The following is a 27,289-nucleotide window of genomic DNA, read 5'->3' as shown; positions in this document are numbered from 1 at the left end:
TGGGGTACAGTTCAGTGCCCCAGAACAGGCGGGTACAGTGCAGCCTGTCTTAGTGCTGCTGCCCAGGAGCTGTCCAGATAAACTCAAACCCCAGCTCCCACCCTGAACCCTCCCACAACCAGGAGCCACCCCCGAACCACAAACCCCCTCATTCCCAGCCTCGCCCCAAATGCCAACACCCACAGTGCAGAACCTGTAATGCCTCCTGCACCCCAGTCCCCAGGCCTGAGCTTCTCCCCAAACCCAGAACTCCCTCCTGCATCCCAAACCCTCATACCCATCCCCACCCCAGAATCCTCACACCTCTGCTTCCCAACCTCTGCCCCCCAACTCAGAACCCATTGCCCCCACCACCACATGAATTTTATTACATGTACCAATATGAAAGTGATGTGTCAACACACATCACCTCCATATTGATACACGTGACAAAATTCATTCTGCTCAGGGGTGGTAAAAGTTAGAGGGAATAGTGATTTAGACCCATGAAACTGAGCATAGAAACTGATTTTTCACCTTGCTGTGTCTACACTACCTCCATACTTTGAAGAGAGGATGTCCTTAAGGGACTTCAAAGTTGCCCAGGCACTTCGCAACGGGTGAGCTGCAGCTACCCATGACCCGGCACTTCGACTTTAATACTTCGGAGTTGCCATGGGGGGGAATTGGCAGCACGTAAACTCCCAAAACCCTGTTTACCATCCTCACTTTGAAGTAGGGAGGTAGTGTAGATAAGCCCCTCCAGTAGCACAGTGATCCTTAGAAGGATTCTCTGGCATTAATTGACTATTGATTAAGGGTCAAATAGGTATAAAAGAAAAAAAAATCTGTCAGGGATGGTGCTTGGCCCTGTCAAGAGGTAGGGGACTGGACTTGATGACCTCCTAAGGTCCCTTCCAGCTCTACAAGATGTGTGCTTCCTACACAGTGCAGTTATTCCTTCCAGATCACCTATCCCAGTAACAACTTTCCCCTCTCTTACACTGAGATTTTACAAGAGAAAGGACTGAAGGGATATGGTTTTCAGAATATCTAGCAATTGCTGGTAGTAGCCTATTTGGATTCTGTACAACACTAGAGAGTTTGAAAATTCCCAAATGGCAGAATAGAGCCTCCAAGGAAGGCCAAAGGCCACAGCCATGTCAGCCTTCTGCTAGTGAAGGGTGCCCCTGTTTGCCTGAAATCTTTTAAAAATACTTCATTTCTCATTTCTTTTCTGACAAGCCAAATTTAAAGAGTGGGACAGGCCTGGAAATGGAAATCCCTTGAGATAAAGGGATTTTGTGGCTTGCTAGCTGACCCTGTGACCCTGCTGCCCAACTCCTGGAATGGTGGAGAGGCTCAGGCGACAACCACACAAACTGCTGGGTAGCAGGGGGAGCCAGTCATCTGACTTCCTGGACAATTTGGTAGCAGGAAAGCTGGGTGGCAAGGCAGGGCTGGCTACCAACCTTCACAAGCAACTCATAGAGCAGGGGAGCTGGCTAGCCAGGGAAGTAGGCCAGCTACCAACTGAACCCAGGGTAGATCTAGGATAACTGATCAGGAGAGGTGCCATGGGAACCACCCATATGTATGTGGGTGCATCAGTCCCTTTAAATGTCTCACAATGGGCTTGATCCACTATAACAGACACTTTCAGCACAGCACATGTTCAAGGTAGGCAGTGATGAACAAGGCAGGGAGTACAGAGGAATGTGGTTTTGCATTAATGAGAGAGCAGCTCTTGGCTGCCAATACATTCCTCATCAGTAACACAGTGCTATATCCAGGCTGTTACATACCCAGGTTGAAGACTCAAACCTGATCACTGCCCCAGCCTCCCAGAAGACCTACAATCACCACTAAGTACTTATTAAAGGAGCCTTCCTAGCTCCTCTGAAGCAATCTCATTAATTAACTCATCCAAATCTATTTCACCTTGCTTCCAAGTGCTCTATAGAAATAGCTGCCAGCTTATTTAACCTTTCTTGCTCCTGGGATGTGTTTTAGATGTTTGTTAAAACTCCTTTCATTAGCAGCCAAGGATTCAGGAAGAAAGCAAAACAAACAAACAAACCCCAAAAAACCATAAAGTGCTGTTTCTGTTTTAGGAAAACATAAAAAACCCTCTAGTGAATGTACCTAAGAGATCAATGGGTGACCTTGTTCCAAGTCATCCTTAAAAGTCACTTTAAAAAAATAGATAAGAATGCCTTCTCCTTCTCAAAACTATCCTTAGGGTATCAAAACAAAAAAGCAGTCCAGTAGCACTTTAAAGACTACAAAATAATTTATTAGGAGATGAGCTTTCGTGGGACAGACCCACTTCTTCAGACCATAGCCGTACAAGAACAGACTCAATATTTAAGGTAGAGAGAACCAAAAATAATAATGAAGGTTGACAAATCAGAAAAATATTGTCAGGTTGAGCAGATCAGAGAGTAGGGGGGCAGAAGGGGTCGGGGGAGTCAAGAATTAGATAAAGCCAAATATGCATAAGACCGCTATAATGACCTAGAAAATTCCCAGCCCAGTTTAAACCACGTGTGGGATGGGAATTTTCTGTCATTATAAGGGCTCTTATGCATACATGGCTTTATCTAATTCTTGACTCCCCCACCCCAGCCTTCTGTCCCCTACTCTCTGATTTGCTCACCTTGATAATATTTTTCTGATTTGTCAACCTTGATTACTATTTTTGGTTCTCTGTGCCTTAAATATTGCGTCTGTTCTGGTATGGCTATGGTCTGAAGAAGTGGGTCTGTCCCACGAAAGCTCACCTAATAAATTATTTTGTTAGTCTTTAGAGTGCTACTGGACTGCTTTTTTGTTCTGATAGTCTATAGACTAGCATGGCTATGTCTCTGTTACTATCCTTAGGGTAGTAGCTTGTTAAGTTTTGAGTGTGACTGTTTAGGCTTCTACGACTGAGATTTTCCAGTTTCTTATCCATCAAAAAAGCAAGCTCTGAGTCCTGTGTACTTACTCATCCCATTGTCCAGTTGTGTTGAGTTTAAGGTGAGGCTGAATTTTTGTTCATTCAAAAACTATTTGGGAGAATCTGATATTTCATCCTTTGCACATTCACTTGGCATTCTTTTACTTCTGTGAAATTGTTTCTCCTTGAACTGCATGGATACTCCTAATACATTGGCTTGTGAAGCAGTAGCTTCCTTACATACAATGAACCCAAAAGACCGTAATTCTGATTGAAGTGTCTCAAAAACCTCCAAGTGAATCAAGAGCCATTTAAATGTCAAGATCCAGTCTTTGCATGCTTTGCTCACAATGTTAATTTTTACTATGACAGTCTACTTCTTCTTGGCTCAAACCAGAAATGAAACTTCTGAAATGTTCATTTGCAAGCCATCACCAACCAATTTGAAGTTTTGGCATAAAACTATGTCAAGCCCTAAGTTTGTCTATAGCGTCAAGGACACCCTCCACTTGATTTCATAGAGGACAGATTGTCTTTTCTCTCCCTAAACACCTTGTCAGGCTTTGGCATTTTAATATAATGCTAATGCGCTTTTCAACGCATCCCAGTGACTAGTAGAAGCAGAAAACAGGGTATAAAATCTTTGCACATTCCAAGAATAGAATAACTTGTGTAATAACCATTTCAACAGCTTCTCCAACAAGGTTCAGTGAGTGGACAGCGCATGGGATGGAAAACACATACTGACATACTTGAATTCAATTTCCTTGGCACAATATCAATTCTGTTGCAGCCATTGTAATCCCAGGACATTAGAAAGACAAAGTGGGTGAGATAAGATTTTTATTAGATCAAGTTCTGTTTGTGAAATAAACTAGTTTTTGAGCTACACAGAGCTCTTCCCAGACCTGAAGAAGAGCTTCATGTAGTGCAAAAACTAGTTTCTTTCACCACAGAAGCTGGTCTCCTAAACAGTTATTATTGCACTTACTTTGTCCATATTTGTATGATGCAGCCATGTCAACTCTGTTGTCATACTGTTGTCCCCTACAAGCAGCCTTATCTAAACCATCATTTTTCATCATCTGTAAAATAACCTCCATAGCACGCCCCCCGCCCACATTTTGATGTGGATATCAGTTAATTTTACAAAGTTTTCCACAATCTTTGCTTTGTCTTTTGAAATCTCATCATATCTTAGCACTTGTGACTTTTTTCATCTGAGAGACAACGGGAGTGCAGTGAAGTACAGAAAAGCATTCAGCTTTCCTAATATTGTCGAAAACAGTCTGCCGTATTTTTCCCGATAACCTATCACTAAATTAATTTTTAATTTTTAATCAGCCTTATTGGCTTCCATGTGATGTTGTAGTACACTATCATGCCTTGCAAACAAGTAAGCCCAAAGAAATTGCCATTCTGAAGATTACCTAATTTCTCATCTGAATCTCTCAAAGCTAAACAATTTTCATGTACATACAGCAAAATATCCAAGAGATGACACACAATATTGCACTACATATCTTTCTGCTTCTGACAGCAGGCTTGTGTTCACCTGTCAGTTGTGCAACCCTTTTCCAATTTTTCCTCAAGTTCCACCCAGCAACTGATTGCCTCCAGCTGTTCCTTTGAAAATGTGCTTCCCCATTGAAATAAAAAAAGGCTGTGAACTTAGTTTTACATTTCTCAAAGGAAAAAAGGAATTTGGCTAGAAAAGCAAACAAGCAAAAGAGAACAAAGAGGTGCAAGTTGAACTGTAGGTAAACTATGTAGTATAACTCTGCATTAGGAATTTTGGCAAAGAAATACAATTTATGATTTCCTTTGGATTATTAGGCAAAAAAGACTTGTTCTAAATTAACAATGGGATGGTAGTCTACCAGAAAAAGCAGTGAACAGAACCTGTTACTTATAGCCAAGTACCCAGTTCTTCCTCATCAACATTGTCCACAACCATAGCACTTAAACTACCAATCAATTGGCAATTTTCGGTCACAGAGTCCAGGACAAACAGGCTCTGTGATGTAATTAGAGACTTCTACACCCAAAAAGCCTGACATGCACAAATAAACAGCCTCAGTAGCTAAAGAAAGCTCAAAGGTGTAAGTAGTAGCTATCCATGGCTTGTTCACCAGGAACATGGTAGAACTTTGCATTTTCAAGAAACCTGTAGACCATTCAAACTTTTCTGATCTTTTGCGCACTCCAGCTGAAGCTTGTGTTTTTGAATGTCACACTTGAGCTTAAAGATATTGATAGCAGAAATCATGGCTGACTAAGAATTCACCCATTGTAGGATGGAAATTTCTGAGGCAGGTTTTGGTATTTTGCTAAAGACTCCTTATTCATACACTGTGTCCAGAATTTGTTCCAACACCCATAAAGGTTTTCATGAATGAATTCCTATATCTGCAATGACTAGGATAGTGGCTGAAAGAGTTAATGAACACCTCTGAAACTCTGAGAGCAATCAGGTGGATGGTCATGTCTTTGTGAAATTCAGAGCCATCTGAGGTAAAATTAGTGAAATGGCACTCAGGCATGCAGGTATGGTCAAGCAATGTCAGGTGAAGGGAGCAATTAGAGAGAAGGGTAGGGCTCCATGATGGAGGAAAAGAGTGAGAAGTAAATAAAAATGGGGCCATTTCTGGGCTTTTATAGGCACAGATCCAATTCCACTGGATCATTTGCAGAGCATCACAGGAGCATGAAGCTAAGAGCATATAGCTCAGGGATGGGCAACCAGGAATAGTGACCCTCCTTCACCTCAGTGGGCAGCAGCAGCCTGTGGCCCAGAGGGGTTCCACCAGTGATCCTGCAGTCCCTCTGTGTGCTCCCTTTCCCCATGTTTCTCATGTACCAGGGTCCCACACTTACCTGCTCCTTTCCTTCTCTCATAGCTCTATTGGAGAAGTGCAAATGGATGCGCATTTCATCCATGCTCCTCCTACAGTCTCCTAGAGATGGAATGCCACAAACAGATGATTCCTGACATTCTAGCTCTGAGAGGGAGGTGGAGGAGTGGGGGCAGAGTATGAATCAGGCAGAGCACCACTCTGGAAGTTCTGGCCTCCAGTGCCCCAGGATGCAAGAAGTACATAGGGAGGAGGGCAAACAGGGATCGGTGGGCCACAGGTGGAGCCCTAGAGGGCCACATGTGGTCTGCTGGTCACAGGTTGCTCACCACTGATAGCATAATTTATATTCTGACAATATCACTAGCCCAGGTGCACCCTTGCAGACTCTTTTTTTCTTCCTATAACTGCTTGTTTTACACTCTACACTTCAGGCATGCAAAGGGATTCACATTTAAATCCACTGAGCTCAAATGACTATGCCTAGCTCTTTACATGTGTGGATTAATAATCTCCACTCATATAGAGGTACTAGCATTGTCTGTTGCCTTTTATGCATGGATTTACAGTCTCAAAGGCATTATCTCTCTTCCCTGTTTGCTTATGGTTCTTTGATATACTATTCATTCCTTTTCTAAGACAGGGACAGTGTAGAAGAACTGAAGAGTGTTGTTGTGGTCACAGTGTAACAGAGCTTTTCCGAAACCTTTGAAGTCCTTAATAAATTCCCTCTTGCTCTATCTGGATTCCCCAACCCTTATTGGTAGACTATTGTTTTCAATTCTTTTCTTTAAAGAACAAACTTTTAAAAAGCTTTTTCTCCCCATCTCCATGCAAGTGGAAATCCAAGAATTGAATACTATTTTACATTTGCAAAATTTATTAATGGATTGCCAGTCAGATAAGTAGTAACACGAAAGGAAAATCTGTTTTGAGGATGATCATATAAAAAACATACAGATACACATAAATTTTTGTTACAGCTTTAAAAAATTAAATAGTTGAAGTATTAGTGAGTTGATACAACTTTCAATCAAAATAATAAGCAGACAAAACCGAATCTGTTCTAGCCTCTTTAGTATTTAGTTCAGCTCACTTCAGAAATAATAGATGTGTGTATACAGGTGTGGGTTTACTATTTAGTCTCATAATATCAGGTCAAGTTTAGCAATAACTCAAATTCTGTTTAGATGTTTCTGTCAACATGATTGAGGAAAAAAAAATGCCAAGTTAAAAAGATCGTACACCTGCAACAGGATTTGTAGCAAGCACCTGAAATTCAGCAGAAATGAAGGTGTCAAGGACTTTTTTTTAAGCTTTCCCCCAAAAAAATAACCAATTGTGACTAAGTTATAAGCTTTTGAAAAATCTCATTTAGCACATGCACCCCAGAACCTTGTCAGAATTTGAAAACTAAATTTTCCTGAGGATTCTTTATGAACTGAGACTGCTCCAATCTGGGACTTTTTGGCCACATCTACACTACAGTGATCTATCAACAGAAATGACTGTTGGAAGAGTTCTGTTGACAGATCACATCCACACACAAAAGAAGGTCAAAAGAGCAGTCCACTCTGTCGACAGAAAGTGGCCAGTCTGCAGCTTCAAAAAAAACTGTGTGGACACTCTGGGGGGCCTTCTCTTGACAGACAGGGCTTACAGGGCACTGGGCAGCCCTGTCTGCTGTGCTTCTGGTTGGCTGTTTTGTCAAGACAACGATCATGCAGCCCAGCCACTCTGTCAACAGATATTTTGTCAGAAACTCTCTTCTAACAGAAACAAGTGTCGACAGATGCTTCTAGTGTAGCAATAGCCATAGAGACTGAACATTAGATTTCTGCAAATTGCTGCTTCTAACATCCAGGGGCTAGCTGTGATGTTAGGTACTAGAAATGAGAGTGGGGAAATTGTTTCCCCTATATTCTCAATACTCCATCTGGTGGAACCTAGGCAGCAATGAGAAAGTTACAGTATGACTTGAATACAGATCAGAGCTGGCCAAAAGGCAGCAGGTGAGGAGGATTAGGGCAAAAGGCCTGGAAGCTGAGACTAGAAGATTCGGACTAGTTAGTCAAAGAAATTGGGAGGTATACGATCAAGCTAGTCAGGGAACTGGTGTGCATGTGATTGTTAGCAGAGAAGGCAATGGGCGGAGGGACACTTGGGCTGACTGGACAAGAAGCTTAGCAGAAAGACTGAAATTCAGGGATTTGGATATTGAGTCCTGAGACAGAAACTGGCAATGGCTGGGCAGAGTGAGCAGAACTGGTTAGAGAAGCCTGTTGGTAGGGCCAAATGAGAACAGGAGTGGTGGTGGGGGCAGACACATGGCAGAGGGTGGGGCGAGCTGAAGGGGTCAGGGCTTAGGGGAACACAGCAGCAGAAGGGTCAATGACTGCTACAGCACATTCTCCTCCAGAATTTGGCATGGAGTGCAGGATTCTTCTGACTCAATAATCCTCTGTTGTCAGCTATCTATGAAACCCACTGGCAAAGTGTGTGTGTTTCATCTCCCCTCTTGTGCTAACACACATATCAGTAGTAGGGTGTCATCTTTTATTAGTTACTCCATTTGTTCAAGTGACAAACATCAGTGCTGTGGATCTAAAGATTGCAATCCTGCTGATGTTCCACATGCATGTCAATATGATTTCACATGATGGCAATTCTGTGTCTCTGGTTACTTATTGAAAAAGTTAGGAACTAGACTGTACTGAATCTGGTAACAAAATTTTGTTGAGAATGTTAAGTTGCAATCGAAAGATAGGAAATACCATAATTAAGAGTACAGCCTTAATTTGGGTCTTTCGTACAGATGCATAATAAAACCATCTCCCATTATATAATGACTTGTTTTCCACTAGGACACCCACCTCATTCAGGGCACAGGCTAGATCTGCTCTGAGGAAAAAAAATTGTTAATGAGAGGTGGAGAAGCCTGAAAGACACTTGTCTTCTTTGTTGCAGAAGCAAGGAGGTATGCACTATTTGCAGGGGACTGCAGGAAGAGAAATAGTGCTCTCATGATTTCATGATTTCACGGACTGCATGGAAATGGTGGCATTAGTCTAGTAGTTGGTTTTTCCAATGGGACAAAGGAGCAGTGTATGGTCTGACTTCTGCCATTTCACTATTTGGCTGCCTGGGAGAGCTCAGTTTCCTGTTCTCTTAGCTGGCAGTGAGGGCAGGGAGGATTTGACATTGCAAAGCGAGTAAGAGTACTATGCCTCTACTTAGCCTACAGTACAAAGCCTCCAAACCCATGTCAGTAGGCTTCAGAGGGATGGGGACTTATGTCAGGGTGGTCCAACTACAGGCCCAGGAGCAACATGTGGCCTGGGGGATGATTTTTGGTGGCCCATGAACACTCAATAAAAAGTCAGTTCTGTATCAGAGATATTTTGGGGAGGTCACAATTTACATGACAGGCTCTGCAATTCTAGTCTCATGTACAAAAAATAGCAATGACATCAGCATGACCTTGCCATTAGTAAAGTGAGACTCCCAACCCCATCCTGCATTACCAGGGATGCATTGTGTACGTGTGAGGTATCTTGGCACCATGTGACAAGTCAGTCACCCTCAGGCCTTCAGTTGAGCTGAATCAAGCACACAAGTATAGTGTTCCCTATCTACTGGCAACCATGGAGAAAGCTGCTCTGTTAGTGCCTTATTATATCTGCAAAGTGTATTAGTGCCAACGCTTCCAAACTTCATAATGTAAGAATCTTCACATACCATTTCCCTTATCTAGTCTTACATGTTCTCACAAGACAAAATTATCACGAGTGCCCCACAAACTTTAGCTCTTGTGTCCACAATGCTGGAGATGTTGGATCGCCCTGGCTTATGCTATCATGAGGGCTGCTGCCAGGTGCTCAGTTTTCAACCAGAAGGCCTAGTAGAAAAGGGACTGTGATGGAGTGGTATGAGTTTGGCTGGTGGCACAGCAGGGTTAAAGCAGGCTACCTGCCTTCCATGGCTCTATGTGGATTGGAGAAAAAACAGCATGAGCCCACTCCAGCTTCTAGATATAAGGGCAGCCAGGGGGCTCCAGACATTGCTCTGTCCCCAAGTATGGGTCCTACACCTGCCATTGGCCAGGAATGCAGCCAGTAGGATGTGGAGACCATGCCTTCATACAAGATCGTATGCAGAGCTTCCTGGCCAGGCTTCCAGTGGGAACAAGAGCGGGGGATATGGTGCTGCCTCAGGAAACTGCTTGAAGTAAGCAACCCTACACACCCCAACTCTGATACCTTCCCATCATCTGAATCTCGAACCAGTCCAGCACACTGCCTGTACCTGGGGAAACAGGTTACACCTGGAATAGGTGAAAACAAAAAAGCAGTCAAGTAGCACTTTAAAGACTAATAAAGTGATTTTTTAGGTGAGCTTTCGTGGGACAGATCCACTTCTTCAGACCATACCCATACCAGAACACGCAAATCAGAGAGTGGAGGAGGGCGGGGGGGCGGAGAGATCAAGAATTAGATTAAGCCACGTATGCAAACGAGTTCCTATAGTGACTCAGAAAATTTGCGTCCTGGTTCAAACCATGTGTTAATGTGTCAAATTTGAATATAAAACAGAGTTCAGCAGTCTCTCTTTCAAGAGTGTTGTGAAAATTCCTCTTCAGTAACATGCAAACTCTTAAGTTATTAACAGAATGGCCCACTCCATTAAAATGCCGGCTAACAGGTTTGTGGATCAGGAGTGTTTTTAATGTCTGTTTTGTGCCCATTAACTCTTTGTCTAAGGGAGTTTGAAGTCTGTCCAATATAGAAAGTATCTGGGCATTGTTGGCACATGATGGCATATATGATGTTAGTTGAGGAACATGAGAATTTGCCTGTGATTTGTGAATAACCTGGTTAGGTCCAGTGATGGTATCTCCAGAATAGATATGTGGACAAAGCTGGCAGCGGGCTTTGTTGCAAGGAAAAGTTTCAGGATTGGTGTTCCTGCGACGTAGACTGTGGCTGTTGGTGAGAATCCTCATAAGGTTGGGAGGTTGTCTGTAGGAGAGAACAGGCCTGTCACCTAGGGCCTTCTGGAGTGTGGCATCCTGATTAAGGATAGGTTTTAGGTCTTTAATAATGTGTTGCAGTGGTTTGAGTTGGGGGCTGTAGATAATGACCAGTGGTGTTCTGTTCTTGGCTTTTTTGGGTCTATCTTGGAGTAGCTGGTCTCTGGGTATTCATCCGGCCCTGTTGATTTGTTTTTTTATTTCTCCTGGTGGGTAATTCAGGTTTATGAATATTTGGTAAAGATCTTGTAGTTTTTGTCTAATTATTACCATTTAGAAAAAAATCACTATCCCAAATAATTCATTTTCATTGCTTTGCTTTGAATCTTTAACGTTTGTTTTTTCAGTTTCCCCCTAACTGATACTTGTTAATAATCACCTTGTATCCATTGACCTTGTAATACACTTTCATATAAATCAGTCCCTCAATTTTCCACATCCTTTTTATTGCTGTTCTCTGGACTGGTCCTAGTTTTTCTCTATACTCCTTGTGATTCTAGACTTCAGAGAGATGTAGGGTATTAATAATAGCGCAATCAGCCTCAAGTTTATTTGTGTGCAATATTTCAGAAAAGGAGACTTGAAAAGAGTGTTTAATGAAACTTTCAAGCAGTGTGGCCCTTTGCAGTCAATTGGCCTACAATTTATCTTTTATAGCCTTACTCTGCAAACAAATATACCACCATACTGTGATTGGATTCACTAGCTTGAATATTTGCAGACAACATTGAAGTCTTAGTGCTGTAAAGGGTTAGGGCCTGAGTTACCTCTCATTGAAGTCTCTGAATCTTTCATCATTGACTTCAGTGAGAACAGGACTGGGTCCATTTGCCCAGTCTAGAGGTGAGGAAGAAGTGGTGAGGTAGTCTAAAAAACCTCATGAAACATTACAGCCTTCAAGTCCCGTAAAGGGATACATCACGTGTTTTAGAAGGAATGCTTGACTGGGGGAAAATTCCTTAAAACTGTCAGGGATTTTTATCATCCCTTGGACATAATCGTCCCCGTGGGCCAGGGAAAACTAGCCTTTGGCTGTAAAACATCAATGCAGGCACATGAAAAATCCAAAGTCTCATAGGCTGCCATTTAGCAGCCCCCCGCCCCCCCAACGGTCACTCTGGGTCAGTTGGTTTCCCCGGTAACCTGAATTCATGAATTATTCATGATCAGGAGTTTAAGTTCCAGGCCTCTGATTGGCCCAAGGTGAATCTTTCGAGCACCTTCGGAGCCTCAGAGCACCTGATTGAAAACAGGTGCATAGAATTTTCATATTATAATTACCTTATGAATTATGCATGAACTCGCACCATAAAAGCAGGGCTTGTCAGCAGTCCTGCAGCCCTTAGGGACACAGAATGGCATCCATTACCTTACACAGAGAAGCATGGCAGCTCCGGCTGCGTCCGCTGAACTCTGAGGCCAGGCGCGAATCACCGAACACCTGAAATCACTGTGGTGTCAGCCTCTTTTTGGCGGCACCTGCCCAGAGCTGAATAAATCAGCACCGCGCCTGGCCTACCTGAGTGGCCCTCCTGGCACAGAAGTGGTGCCAGCGCCCCAGCGCCACACCGACCCCAAGCAGCGCGTTTGCGTCGAGGAGCGACAAGCAGACCCTTCGGCCAAACTGCCAGGTGGCAAACTGGCCCTCCACTTCGGTGGGGGGGTTCTGCGTACCTGGCGGCGTAACCTGGGGTCTGCCATCGTCATCAGTGTTCCTGCAATACCATCACCCGCGCTGCCTTTGCAGACAATGACTCACCTTTGAAAAGGCTACTTCTACTGGACTCGACAAGCACTGGATTCGACTACAGAAACACATAAAATTCCCATTAGGTCCGGAGCATACCCCTGAGCCACATTACCAATATTGTCACTTCAGATATATTCAAGGGAAAAACTAAATCAACTAGGGTACCGGGACCCCTTATAGGGGGACGAGGGTCATTCCCTTGTCGTGCGTTCCTCTGGGCAGTGCCCGGGGGCCCAACCCCTCAGGGCCGGGCCTAGAAACCCACATTCAGACAATCAAACTATGCTCACACTTAATTAATAATTTATTGTTATTATGTTAATTAGTATTAGTAGTATCACGTATTTAAGTATTAATAATTAGAAATCTATATTCCACTGCTGCATTATATTTGTTCAATTGTATACTATAAAGGTAGAGGCATTACCTCCCTTTACCCATACTTACCTTTACCCTTCCAAATAGTAGCCAGGTTTCCTGGCCTAGCCAATTATTGGCCTCCCTGCTTCCATTTAAACTGGGAGTGAGTGCAAGGGCTCCTGGGCAATTAGGTTGGGCTTTTGGTAGAGGGCCACGGCCTCTGCAGCACCAACCACTTTTGGGCCAGAGTAGCAGCCCGGCCCCAGGTAGGAGGCGAGGAGTAGTGCCCTCGCCCCACCTTTTAAGGAAGCGTAAAGGGATTTTAAAACCTACCCCAATTCTCCTATTCTACTCCTAACTATTTCAGGCCGGAGTAGTGACCTGGCCCCAGGTAGGAGGCGAGGACCAGCACCCTCGCCCTGCCTTTTCCCAAAGAACTCTTAAACCATTTCTAAAACCTATTGCTTTTTCTTATTTTCAACTAACCAAGCATTTGCCTTCCAGACAAATAAAGATTTCAACACAAAATTACACCATGGATCTTTTAATACTTGTAAGTGTTTAGTTGTGTTAGTTAATATAGGTATAAAGATAGATATAGTTAGTTGTAATTAGTATTTTGTTGTTACTTCATGTTCTTAAATAAACTGTTGTTCTGTTGTACCCCTTAATCAGTGTCCAGCCTTTGCTATTCCGGGCCAGCCACTGCCTGCCAGGGGAATTGGGTGGAGCCCAGGTGCACAACCCCAGTTTCTTCCACTCCGGTGGGGCAGGGGTGGGTCCTGTCTAAGCGTTCCTCCTTGAGGGTAGTTTCCTGGGAGACCTTTTAGGGCAGAGGGTCTTGGCCTCTGGTTGGCTACCCAGGGCCAGCTGGTCGTGAGAGATACCTACTGTGACAAAAACAAGACAAAGTGCATCACCCTAATTAAATGTGACATTTAACAGACTAATCTGAATGGTGAGCCTCTTGGAATCTGTAAAAGGTGAATACTTTCAGTCCTTTTCCAGCTGCCTGCTACAAGAACACAGACAATTGCTCTGAATAATTGGTTTAAAAGGATTTTTTTTTTTTTGGTGATTGATGACAACATCAGTAAAGGTCTGCCTAAACAGGCCCTTTCTGCCAGACTAAGGGGCTTATACTGTCTGCAAATACTCAAAGTGTTAGACAAGTAGGTAATAAAGTCAGTTAATGGAGTAGAAAAAGTTTGGGAAGTTTAAAAACTGAAGGACATTTCCTAAGAGTGATTTCTGATACAAACAGGTTTATTTGCCCTCTCAATTTATTAAAAAGCTGATTTTTTCAGAGGTGTTAAATAAGTAAATAAAATGCTTTAGGTGAGTGTTTTTGTTGCTTATAAGATTAAATGTAAGTGTCACACTTCAGGGCAACGTAGCATAGTCCAGCAAGGATACCTGCTCTTAGATCTTGGGCCATCACCTCTCTGTGACAGAGACTTATCTCTCTCTCCCTCCTAACCAGGGCAAACCAGACCACCTACATAGGCCAGCATCTGACCTTTGCTTTTTCTTCAAGGACTATGGAAAATGTAAATACTAGCAACTTCAAGTTACCACTCAACCCTTTCTCAAGGTATGTCTACAACTATGCAGCTTTTAGCGAAAGGTTATTATTGACAGTGTTATTGCTAAAAGTCAGTGTGCATGGACAGTTTGTTGGCATTTTTGCCAAGAAAATACTCTCCACATTCCCTGACCTGCAAGGGGTTATTTTGTTGTGTTGTCAGGAGAGTGCATCTGCATACAAAGCAACATTCACATTTTCACTTGCTGTATCAAAACTTTGTTGTTCATAAGTTTGTGACACTGCTCCATACATTCAAGGAAGTACATTTTTGAATATGAGTATGCATAACTTGAATATGCTTTATGGAAAACAGGGCAAGTAACCTATCATTCAAGAATCTGTAATCCCCTGAATGCGTATGTTCTCGAAGATACGGACTAACATGGCTACCTCTCTGATATATGTTCTATTTCTGTGCATATATTATTCTTGTGTGTGAAGTTAGAAATATGAAGTATAAATCTGCTAGTTATTGTAGATCTTCTTGTGAAAACCATTAGTGGTACTTAAGGAACTTAATGGCCCAATGCTCAAGGCAAAAATCTGTGAATTGTTTTGTTTTTCCTGTAAACCTAAACTACAATTGGTCCTATGAAGACATGCGCCCATACAACCTAGTGCTGAAATCCTTCTTGAATTTGATGGTTTTCCACTAGGGTAGGGAAAATGGAACAAAGACTTCCCACCCTCTGGAACTTCTATTTAAGAGAGGAGAAGCACAGAATGATGATCTTCAGCTAGCTTCAGAGAATGTTCTACACCTCAAGAGGACACATGATCCTGGGAACAAAGAATGCTAATGGAGGTGGTGGGGGGGGCACGTGAAGCAGCTGGGCCCAGGTCAGAAAAATAAGCTCAGTTCTGGCCTAGGAGTATGGTTAGAAATTAGGATTTGTAACCATTTCTCTTAGTGTGTTAGGCTTAGCTGTCATGTCATTTTAGCTAAGTGACTTACTTTGATCTGTCTGTCATCACTTGCAACCATGTAAACCTACTTTTATGCTTCATAAAATCACTTTTGTTTTTTATTATACCCAGTATAAATACTTGCTATCTGGGAGGTGGAGGGGGGTTGGGGACAGCTGTGCATATCCTGCTTTCATTGATAAAGAGAGCAAACTTTGTTATTTCTCTATTTACAACTTTTATACAGCATAAGATTGATTTATTCTGGGATTTTCGTCCCTGTTTGGGGCTGTGCTCCTGGGTTCTGTCAAGTCCCTGTAACTGAGTCATCCCATAACTGTTATCAGTGTGTGTATTGCTCGGCAGGGGGACTGCTATCCTAACTGTGGCCAAAAGATAGGGTGGTGGTTTGCCCTAGAGGACAGGTGTGTGAGCTCAGTGGCATGATCAGCACACTGGGTGACAGTCTTCAGGGGATCTCTCTGATCCAATACATGACAGAGATTTTTAATGCACCCATGAACCACAAAAGTTTTGCTAATCAAGTGGAAGCACAGATATATCCAAAGCAACCATCTTTATTCTTAAACAGAAAACATTACAGAGAAAACATATTAAAAAAGAATTAAATAACCTATATGCATGAGAAACTCTGGCTCCAGAAGCTGTCTGTCCTTCCAGCCTTTCCACAAGAATTGTAGTCACCTTTAGGACAGAAGGTTCTTTCCATGTTCTGGCTCCCAAGGAAGGTCCTGAGACAATTTAAACTTACGTATCCAGCTGGCTTATGGAAAATCCAGTTTCTATTGGTATATATGAGCCTCCCCAGGTGGTACCTCTGGGTGTGATTGCAATCTGGCCAATTTGTCTTAATCACCACCCAGTACATTCAATTTGGAAAGGAGCTGTGTTAGCCTTTCCACATGGAGCAGAACATCTTCATTCATTTAAAAAAAATGGACCTCAAAGATACCACATGGGATTGTGATTCAGATCAATCAGTGAGATCGTCACTTCTTAAATGATCAGCAAAGGGCTCATCTGTCAAGTGTTACATTTAATTAGGGCAATACACCTTTTCTTGCTTCAGGTTTGTTTATTATATACAAGCCTAGTCCACAATAACACACATACACTTAATACAATATAGTCTTCCATGGATTTTTCAGGAAATTACAATACCTGTCAAAATCAGACCAGCCATATTTTATGTTTAGGATCCCATCTGCTATAAATTCCAGTGTTTAAATTACCATTCTGTTCTAAAGGTAATTATATTAAAATACATATTTTTGTATTAAAAATGTAAAAATAGTATCTTTTCTCCAGATTTATGCCCTTTGTATGTATATACCCATATCTGCCCTTCTCAGTTTTGATTTATAGTAATTTTAATAATTTATACTGTTTATTTACGTATTCAGCTGTGATCAAACTTGTCTGTTTGATTGGTTTCACTTTGCATTTGTAGCCACCAAGTTCATACTGTAGCATTTGTTATTACCTCTGGAGTCTAACTGTTTTCCTGTCTCCACAGTTTTCAGCTTAGAAAAAATAAGGTCAGCCCTCAGTTCCACAGACTTCATATGTTCAGTTGTATTGAGGAATGTTTTAAAAACTTTGCAAGTTTAGGATTAAGCTCCAGTAGATAGATGCACTGTTTGTTAGCTGTGTGTTTGTACGATCACATTAGATTCAGACTTCAATCGCTACAGTCTACGCAAGTCCTCTGTGGAAACGTCAGCTGAAATTCTCAGCTGTAGAGGTTTAATGAACTGTTTGAAATTCAATGTAACTTGGGCTAGTCTAGCAAAGTCTAATAGATGCTGTCGTTAAGAAGATATTTTGGACGTACTGTGCTGTTTTCATAAATAAGGATGCTGCTGTGAAGAGCCTGTGTGAGTTTCAGAGCTATTAACCAGGCCCTTACCTGCTAGCCCTTGGGAAACTGCAGCGAACCATATTCCCTGTTCAGTTTTATTCAAGTGTGTTTGTGCATTTGTCAGAAATAATGTTTTTGGGTTGTTATGACAGATTGCAACATGCTTGTCTGCTCCCTACTGCTTTAACTTTCATAGAGGTCATCACGGTTTATGAGTTGAGATTACATAGAAATTTAAAAATGGTTAAGGACTACTTCTTCCCGTGTGTATTTCTTTGTATGTACACATTTTGCTAACTATGGCTACGTCTACACTAGAAGCATCTGTTGACAGAAGTAACTGTCAACAGAGAAAGCACGACAGAACCTCTGTCAACAGATTGTATCTACACACAACTTGCTCTGTCGACAGAGAACTGCCAGACTACACTGGCCTCTGGTGCCAGAAAGTGGAATGGCAGCACTGCAGCAAGGGCTGCCCGGCAACCAGAAGCTCCCTTTGTTGACAGATTGTTATGCCTCAAATTTTTGAGGGATAATACTGTCGAGGGAAATGTAGAATTCTGTCCAGACTCTGTCATCAGAGTGCTTTAAGTATGTAGATGCTGCCTGGGTTATGTCGCCAGAGGGCCTCTTCTGTCGATAGAACTCTCTAGCATAGACCCAGCCTTATCTGTTTTGATAACTGTGCTATGTGACTGAGTCAATGAATTTGTTCCCTGCTATGAAGAAAAAGTTAGAGAACAAAGTCCTTAAAATTAAATTGAAAGGAAAAATCTAGAATTGGGGAAAGTGTGTCTGACAGCAGCAGTTTCACATGCTGCCTCAAATGTGGAGATGTTCTGAATAGATGTTGTGTCTTGAGAAGCATTCTTTTAATTGGGGCCTTCTTATGTCATCCTAACTGCTGTCCCTGCTCTGCCATACCCTTCCCCCACTATGAGTCTTTTCCTGTGGAGGGTAAGGCTCCAGAAGCAGGGCAGGAGTGGGACACTACACTAAAAATAGTAATATAAATGGGGGAGGCAAGTAGAGAAGTCATAGGTACTTGAGTATGTACTCATACCTTCCGTGTGTATCTTTTCTCTGCCCACCCAATCTGTGCCCCACCATATACACAGCTATTTACACCCAGGTGAGGATGGCTACCCAAGTATACACTTACAACTCACTGAAAGTAGCATACAGTGCAGGCATACCATGAATTAATGCTCTGATCTGTTGCACCTACCACACAACTGGGTTTGGTAAAGCAAGTAGACTGAGAAGTCCCTAGGAGAAAAAAGGTAGTTTTTAGTGTGCTGTTATCTAATGGTTTAGAACAAGGGTATTCTATTGTAGTTGATTCTATTGTAGTTGATTCTATCCTCAGAACATTCTTATACTGCCTTTATCGACATGGTATCAAACTGTCTTGCGACGAGTGCATGTTAGTCAGAAGACCTAAGCTCTATTTCTTCCGTGTTTTGAGCATGTAAAGTAGAAATGATTAGGTCAACAGGTGGATGTTTCAGAGAGAGGGACACTGTATTATAGCTTCAGAATTATGGAGGTTGTTTTTTTCATGCTGAGGGTGTTTATATTCATCCACTATCCTGCAATTTTTCAGCTCAGTTGTCCCTGTAGTGGAAACATCAGTTTCCCTCCCTCAGAGGTGAAAATGACCAATGAAGCCTTGCAGAATGGCCAGGTTAGTATCCTGGAGGTTGGTGACAAACATAAAATTGGGGCCTTGAATCCTTAAACACTATCTAAAAGAACTCAAGCCATGCTTCTGATCCTTCAGTTGAAAACACCCACATCACTGATACCTGCACTTTCTCTGAACTCTACTGTCAAGGAAATGGTGAAAAGTTCAGGATCATCTAATTTGTTCTGAAGCCACTCTAACACATTAATCCTGAAGGATTGGCATTGTTATTTTCATCAGTAATCAGAAGGCAAGCTTTGTAGGTTTAGGTGGTGTTTTATAAGTGACACACCAGCACCTAATTCTGTACCAGCTGTGGGCATCAAGCCATCATCACAAGGTGTGGGCCCACCAATCCCAAGGCTAATGTTTCAGCCATTGATAATTTTTGCTAGCAACTGCAGACAAGCTTCACTGAAACTTCAGGAAGAGATGCCATCATAATCCTGGATGACTTTAATATACACATAGGAAAGGATAATGATACCTAAAAATGTACCCTCAGTGCATTTGTTAGTGAGCAGGAAAACAGAAAAAGTTGCTGGATTTTTCAGCTGTCCACGACATTGTTAATTTACTCTTTTGTCATTCAGAGATTTAAAAGTAGACCTCACACACCACAGATGATCTCAGATGTTGTTGATCAGTCATGGGTGTATGAGTTGGAAGTCGTGCTGAACATGACACTGATAATCAGCTTCTGCTGACAGACATGCAGCTCCATCTTCATAGACAGACCATTAATGTACTGAAATTAAACCAGATCAACCAAAAGCTCTTATTGCAATCAAGCTATGAGAGAACCTTCTGTTCCGAGCTATTGCATTAGAGACTGCAGTGTCTCTCTGTCTATAATCAATGAGGTGTGAAGTTCTTTCATGTCATCAGTGTTGACTGCTGCCAGCGCAGTACTGGGGCCTCAGCCCTTCAAATTTCATCTGTGGATCAGTGAAGAGATGCTCTCTGCATTTGCAGCTAAGACAGGAGGGAGATTATAGGCTGAATCTTCGAAGACACATCTGCTGAGAACAAAAGCTATGGCTCAAGTGTTTGACTTTGGAATGTCATGGAGTTATTATGTAAGAAAGATAAGGAATCCCAGTCATTAACCCAGGCATCCAGTGTAAGAAGCTACTGATGGGCATGACCTGTCATGTCTTGGGTATTTGTGGGGGAAGGTGGCATCAGCACGCTCCATACACAATACAGAGTCTGCAAGATCAGTTGCATGGATGGGAAGACCATTTTAAGATGCTCCTCGGCAATCTACTGCCAGCAGTATGTCTGCCATTTGAAAAGGATCACAGAATTCTGGTACAGCCACCTTCTTTCACCCAAGGAGAAATCTGGTTTACAGGCCATAAAATGATATATGGGAAGTCATCAATATCACCACAGAGTTGTGGAAGACAGGTGAGTCATTGTGATGCCATGGATGCATTGTCTCTTCCAGACGACCACTAGTATTTATCTTAAATGACTAGAAATAAGATGGCGTTCTGCTTCTTGTTCAAAAAAGGGCAATGTGATGGGATATACAAAGCCCACACTGGACAACAAGAGGTTAAGGGATTATGTTTGGCTCTGCCAGCCCTCCCGACCACCCCTGCAGTAAATGCCCCATCTGCTGGAGAATTAAAATGTGGGAAATTAGCTCAGATGGGTGGCAAAGCTGGAGGGTGAGCAGCCTTGCAGTCCGCAGCTCTAGTAGTGCCATGATAAGCCTAAATCTCTGAAACAGTTGCCCAAAGGGGACCTTCCTGAGGGAAGGGAAAACCCCCTCAGAGACAGCCAGAGAGGGAAGTATCTCATGGACCTTGGACTTTGGTATCTCCCTTTACTTATTGTGATTTGGGTGACAACCTCACCCCACCCCCAGGAAATGGGTACCACTCCCTCTTGCCCCCCAGGAAAGCCTTGGACTAAGCTGATTTTAGGGGAGTGGGCCACAGAAGGATGCCTATGGAGGACCATCTGAAGCAGCCTTTGTTACCAGATTACTGGTAGCCTAAAGGGCCTTGGATCGGAGAATGGGGAGTGGGAGGGCTCAGGCTGGGCCCCCCATCACCCGCTTGGCAGTCAAGATTTGCAGCTGTGACCACTAGGCTACACTTCCCAAGTGAGGACAGTTACAGGAAGTAAGGCTGAATGGAGCAATTACCAAGTTACTATCGTGTTGCTGGTCACGAGGAAAGTCTTTTTTAATGTTCAAAAAAAAGAAAAACCCAAAACCCCATGAAAAGCAGTCATGTAGCACTTCAAAGACTAACATGGCTACCTCTCTGTGACTCTGTTTAATGTGTTGAAGCAATGATTAGTGTGTTTAATGTGTTGAAGCACTTTGTGTCATAGACTGGGTTTCTCAGTGCAGCTTGGACTTGGCCACTTCTTTCTTGAATAGACCATCACCTTGAGACAGCTTATTGAAAAGATGGCTGAATTTAATAAACCATGTGCAGCACTTTTGAAACACTTCCCTTAGCCTTTGATTTGGAGTATCAAGCGAGTCTGTGGGATCTGATGAGGTGACCTGGCATCCCTGGGAATATAGTGCCATCAGCAGAAGAGCTCTGTAATGGAACAGACTCGGTGGCAGATACTTCACATGGTATTCTGCTTCCCTGGGAGTCTGGCAAGGCTGTGTTTTTCACCATTGTTCAGTATCAGCAGTGGCTGCTTGATGAATAAGCTTGAGGAGATAGCAATCAGTGGCACTGAGCTAAACACGGTTTTGCTTAAAGATCTCAAGGATGCTAATGACATTGACTTGTTTGCTTAGTCTGTTGAATTGTTGCAACTCATGGGTGATCTGGTCAAGCAGGAAACAGCACACATTGTTTTGGTTATTAATCCCATTGCTGTCAAGCAGACTCCAGTTCCAAATTACAGACTGTTTGGTATTAACCTGTCCCTATGGGATATTGAGCAGGTAGTGGCAGTCAAATACTTGGGTCGCATCATAGGCATAAGTGGAGAATACTCAAAAAATACGTATATTTGTAGAGCAGCAGATTCTGTCACATCTCGGCCTCTATAACGGCCTCTGTGGAAAGATGACATTAACCTTACCATAAAGCTATGGCTCTGTAGCACCATGGTTATACCCACTCCATTGCACATGGACACTGGAGAAGGCTGAAGTAGATAGAACGGGGTGACTTCTTCAGTTCTTGTTATCTTTGTCAGACACTTAACACTTCAAAGACAAGGTCAGAAATGAGAATATTTGAAGCTGAACCCAGCAACTGCCTCTGAAAGGACTCATTTGGGTTGGTGACATTCTTGGTATGGATATGAGGATGTAATAACAATAAATTCAGTAGCATGCTTTTACCAAGGAATGCTGCGTTATGGCCAGCAACCAAAGAATGCTGAAAGCTGTGATGGTTATGTTAAGATGGTCAGTGATAGACATAAATTAGGTGTGCAACCAGACCACTATAAGGACAAGCCAGAGACTGACCACCTGGTGCTCACTCTGAAAGGAAGTTATGTCTTTCATATTTGCCATGATGATGATGATGATGATGATGATGAATTAAGAAGCAAATACATCCTGCCCCCTCCACAGTCTTGAAAATCATCAGAGTTGTGTAGGGAGGTGCAGAATTCAGAGGGCATTCCTAGGGGCTCTGAGAAGGCTACCAGTATCTTAGCTTACTACATGAGTTTGAGAAGCAGGGCTAATGGATCTTTAGCTGTGAAGATCTACTGAACCACATACTAGCTACTGGGGTAACTTTTTTTCACTCTTGCTGCTTTTTGTGCTGTGTCCAGGGGTAGATTATACCATTATACTAAGTGAATTTTGCTTTTAAAATTTTTACTGTTCCTTTTAGTATTTATTTTCTAGAGACAAAGTATGTCAAGATTGTAGGGAGGCTTTTGCATTTTCCTCTTGTTACTAATTCCTCTAATATACTATTAATCCAACCATCTTTTCAGAGAAGAGAATGTATTTGTAATAAGATTTGAGTTAGAAAGTGAAAAAAGGGACGAGAAAACATGATTTCTTTTCAGGCAATTCAGGGTGCCATAGTAACAGCGGTGCTACTAAATCTCTGTGAAGTGAGATAATGTGTGTGGGGGAAGCTCTGAGCATGATTTTGCCTTTTGCTGCAACAGGATTTGCTTGTTTTCAATTTTGTCTTGTTTTTTTTGTCTCAGAAACACAGATTGTGTCTACACTAGCATTGCACTTTCAAAAGAGACATGCGAATCAGGAAATCAAAAATGCGAATGAGGTGCAGGTTTACATAGCTGGCACCTCACTTGCATATTCTTCTTTGGAAAGAAGCTCTTGTGAAATGAGAATATGCAAATGAGGTGCCAGCTATGTAAATCTGCACCTCATTTACATTTTCAGTTTCCCATATGCATGCCTCTTTCAAAAGTGCAATGCTAGTGTAGACACAGCCACAGTGTTCCTCTGGACCTCATTCATACTGACAGAATAGCCTGAACAAGATGATAGACAAAAGTTAATTCTGGGATATAGCAGAAGGGTTACGGAAATTTGAATGATGATTATTCTACAAGCCAATAAAAAATACTAGGTATTGAAATGAATTCTATTCAGTATCGTAGTGAATTTTGTTGTGGGTGGTCTCAGTATATACACCAGGGAATAAAGAAATTCACTACAATCTGGCTGTGTCTACACTAGCTCCCAACTTCGAAGGGAGCATGGGTAAGTAGGGTGTCGGGAGATTATTAATGAAGTGCTGGGTGCATATGAGCACTTCATTAAGCTAATTCTCCCCCGTGGCAACTTCAAGTGTTAATTTTGAGGAGTAAAGAGAATTCAAAGAGGCCTGGGCACTTCGAAGTATCAGCGGGTTAGCCGCGACTACATGGAAGCCGGCATTTCAAAGTTTAACACTTCAAAGTTGCCGTGGGGGAGAATAAGCTTAATGAAGTGCTGCATATGCACCGCAGTACTTCATTAATAATCTCCCGACACCCTACTTACCATGCTCCCTTCGAAGTTGGGAGCCAGTGTAGACACAGCATCTGTACAGTATAATACTGTGCGGATATGTGGTCTAAATGCAGTATCTTTTGTTTCAGTGCAGCCTCAGCAATGGGAATATGCCCAACTGGTATAAGATAAAATGGTTTAACTACATACATGCATGTTACCCCAAGGAAACTTTCTATGTAGACAAGACTTAGTTCATTAATCGAAAATCGTACCTGTCCCCAGAATATCCATTTATGAAAAGTCAGCTGTATTACCTGAGAGACTGAGAGATCAGGAGTGTGGCCAGTTGTATTCCGGCAAACTGCTAATAGTAAAACTTGTTAATATAGTCTTATTAAAGTTGATTTGTTTCCTAAGTCACTTCTGGGTTACATATTTTACTCCGAAGGAATCAGATCCTCTTCAACAGTGCAAACAGATGGTTTGGTTTATGGAATGCTGTTGTGCATTCTAATCAGAATTTCATGGGCCCATCTAATGTCCCAGGAGTAGCAATTTTTCTCTGTCTTCAATGGGATAATGAAAAAAGCTAGAAAGGACAACAAAAATAAGGAAAAAAGGTGTCAGTTAAAAATAAAATTTGAAATGTTTATTTTTTTCTCATACTTCCTAGGCAATACAGAAGCTGAATACAGAATTTCAGATTCTTTGCTATAAGTGTGGGAGTTAAAAAAATCACATTATTTTAGTAAAACACAACCTACTTCTTATCTTTCAAAGTCACATTTCATTGGCAATAATACTGAAATCCAGAGAGACAGAATGATCACTCAGAGGAAGTAATTTCTTTTTATGTGCTTGTGTGGTTTTAGTCACATCAGGAAACTGTGTAGCTTTTGCTCACTATAAAAAATGTTGCCCTTTTCTTTACATACTTCTTTCCTCAATCTTTCTCAACTAGTAGCTTCCTTTAGAAGAAATAATCACGGTGGCCGTGGTCAAGCAGATTGGTTTCAAGGCAAAATAACAGTATCAGTCTTATACTTGTAAGACCTCTGATTCTGGAAAATGAGTGCCAAACTCAGCAAGAGAGATTAAGACAAATCTGAAATTAAGATGCATCTGATGAAGTGGGTCTTTGCCCATGAAAGCTTATGCTCCAAAATACCTTTTAGTCTATAAGGTGCCACAAGACTTCTTATTATTCTCGAAGCTACAGACTAACACGGCTACCTCGCTGATACTGATAAGAGAAATTAAGAAGCCCACAGCATGCTGAAAAACTGTCCTTTCCAGCAGCATAGAAAATCCCATCATACCTTTGTTATTTGCTTGACTAAGATGTTCGTGGTGTCTTGCATACCTGTCTAACCTATTTTTGTTTATTTGGACTGTGATGGCATATAGAAGCCATAATCATGGACTAAGACCCATTGTGTTTGGTGCTGCAAATGCACAGAACAAAAGACAGCCCTTCCCTTCCCCTAAAACACAGATTGCAATGGAATCCAGTGGACTGCAATAGAACTTTACGAACATGTGGTATTCTGCTCAGAAAAGGTGACCTTCCTCCAGTACCTCTGATACTAAGGAAGACTGAAGTGGAAATTGCAACAAAACCATCATCCTTTAACGTAAAAGACACATAAAATAATTAAATCTCCTACATTTCTCAGTAACCCACTGCAAGTTTTCATGCTTAAACCCATGATGTCACTTTCCATTTAGATTATTGCTCTGTTGGAGTTCTGGTCAATCAGATCAGCAGTCAGAAGTCTCCAGACAGGCTGCCAAGGCTGCAGCAGCTGGGGGAACAGCAGCAGCAAGCAACAGAGCCCAGAGCCACTTCCTTCCCCTCAGCCCCTGCTTCCCCAGCAGAGCCTGCAGTCTGCATCCAGCCTGTGGTTTGTTTGATCTAGCCCTCAGGGCTCAGGGTTCTGCATCCTCCACCCTGCTGCGGGATGGATTCCTTGGAGGGAGCCCTGATCTTCAAGGTCCAGATCCAGACAAGTCATGGTCTGAATCTGGATTGCAGTCCAGGGGTTCCCCACTCCTACTCCAGACAATTCCCTTCTGTATCAATCACCTTGTCTCATTTGTGCTGCCATGACTACATTTCTAATTTTAGACACTAGCCCAACCTGAGCTAGCACAGGTAGCTGTCTTCCTGATGGAACACACAACCTTTTGTCTCTACTGCAGAATGATGTATCTGTTGTTTTACCTGTTATAGACGCTAAAAAGCCCCTAATATTAAAGTAAAAAGATGTACCTGTTAAGTCTATCCTTGAACTTGACTTCTTAATGAAGGTCAACATCTGCATTTTTCTGCACTGTTCTTTATCACATACTTCAGAACTTCCTGGATCTGGACAAGACTGAAGGAGAAGAATTAAAGTATCCAAACAGTGGCCATTCTTGTGATAAATTGGGATCAAAAGAAACAGAATGTTGGCAGCATTTTTAGAAATCTTGATTCTATCAAATTTCTATCCTGTCTTCAGGAGGTAGAGATCTAAATTACAATGCTTTATTATTTATGCTTTTCTAGTGGTTAGGAACCACAATGAGGTTGGCACCAATGTTCCCTCTAATTTTTTTTCCATCCATGTGCAGGATAAACCTAGTTATGTGCACTAAGGCATGTGTGGGTGTACACCACCGGTAGGAGCACATGCTTCTGGCTATGGGCACACTGCTACTTAGCTGGTGGCATCTGAATCTCTCCTGGGTAGCCACCCAAATGCTCAGCTTACAGGAAATACTGGTTGGTATTCCATCATAACAACCTAGTAAATGGCTGTGTCTACTCCAAATAGCTTTTAATACAAGTACCTTGAGCAGAAATGAACTGGACCACTGAGCTTTGTGTCGGTGATTCTAAGCAGGTTTACAGCAGGCTGACTCCATTAATTCAGAATAAGATAACTTAATGAAGGATTGGTTCGTTAATGGCTATTAGCCAAGATGGTGGAGGCCACAGTCCATGCTTCAGATGATGCTAAACATCTGACTACAACAAGCTGGGAGTGGATGACATAGGCTGGATCATTCAATAAATTGCCCTGTTCCGTTCACTCCCTCTGAAGTATCTGGCACCAGCCCATGTTGGAAGACAGACTACTAGGCTAGATGGATCATAGTTTTGACCCCCTGAGGCCTTTTTTGTATTTTTTACACGAGCCCCAAACTTCAAAATGGCCACACAAATGGCCATTTCGAAGTTTACTAATGAAGTGCTGAAATGCATATTCAGCGCTTCATTAGCATGCGGGCAGCCGCGGCACTTCGAAATTGACGTGGCTCGCCGCTGCGTGGCTCATCCTGATGGGGCTCCTTTTCTAAAGGATCCCACCTACTTCAAAGTCCCCTTATTCCCATCAGC

The sequence above is a fragment of the Carettochelys insculpta genome, chromosome 3, assembly GCF_033958435.1.
Source record: "Carettochelys insculpta isolate YL-2023 chromosome 3, ASM3395843v1, whole genome shotgun sequence".
In the NCBI taxonomy this organism is placed as follows: Eukaryota; Metazoa; Chordata; order Testudines; family Carettochelyidae; genus Carettochelys; species Carettochelys insculpta.
This window is presented reverse-complemented; position numbering follows the sequence as displayed.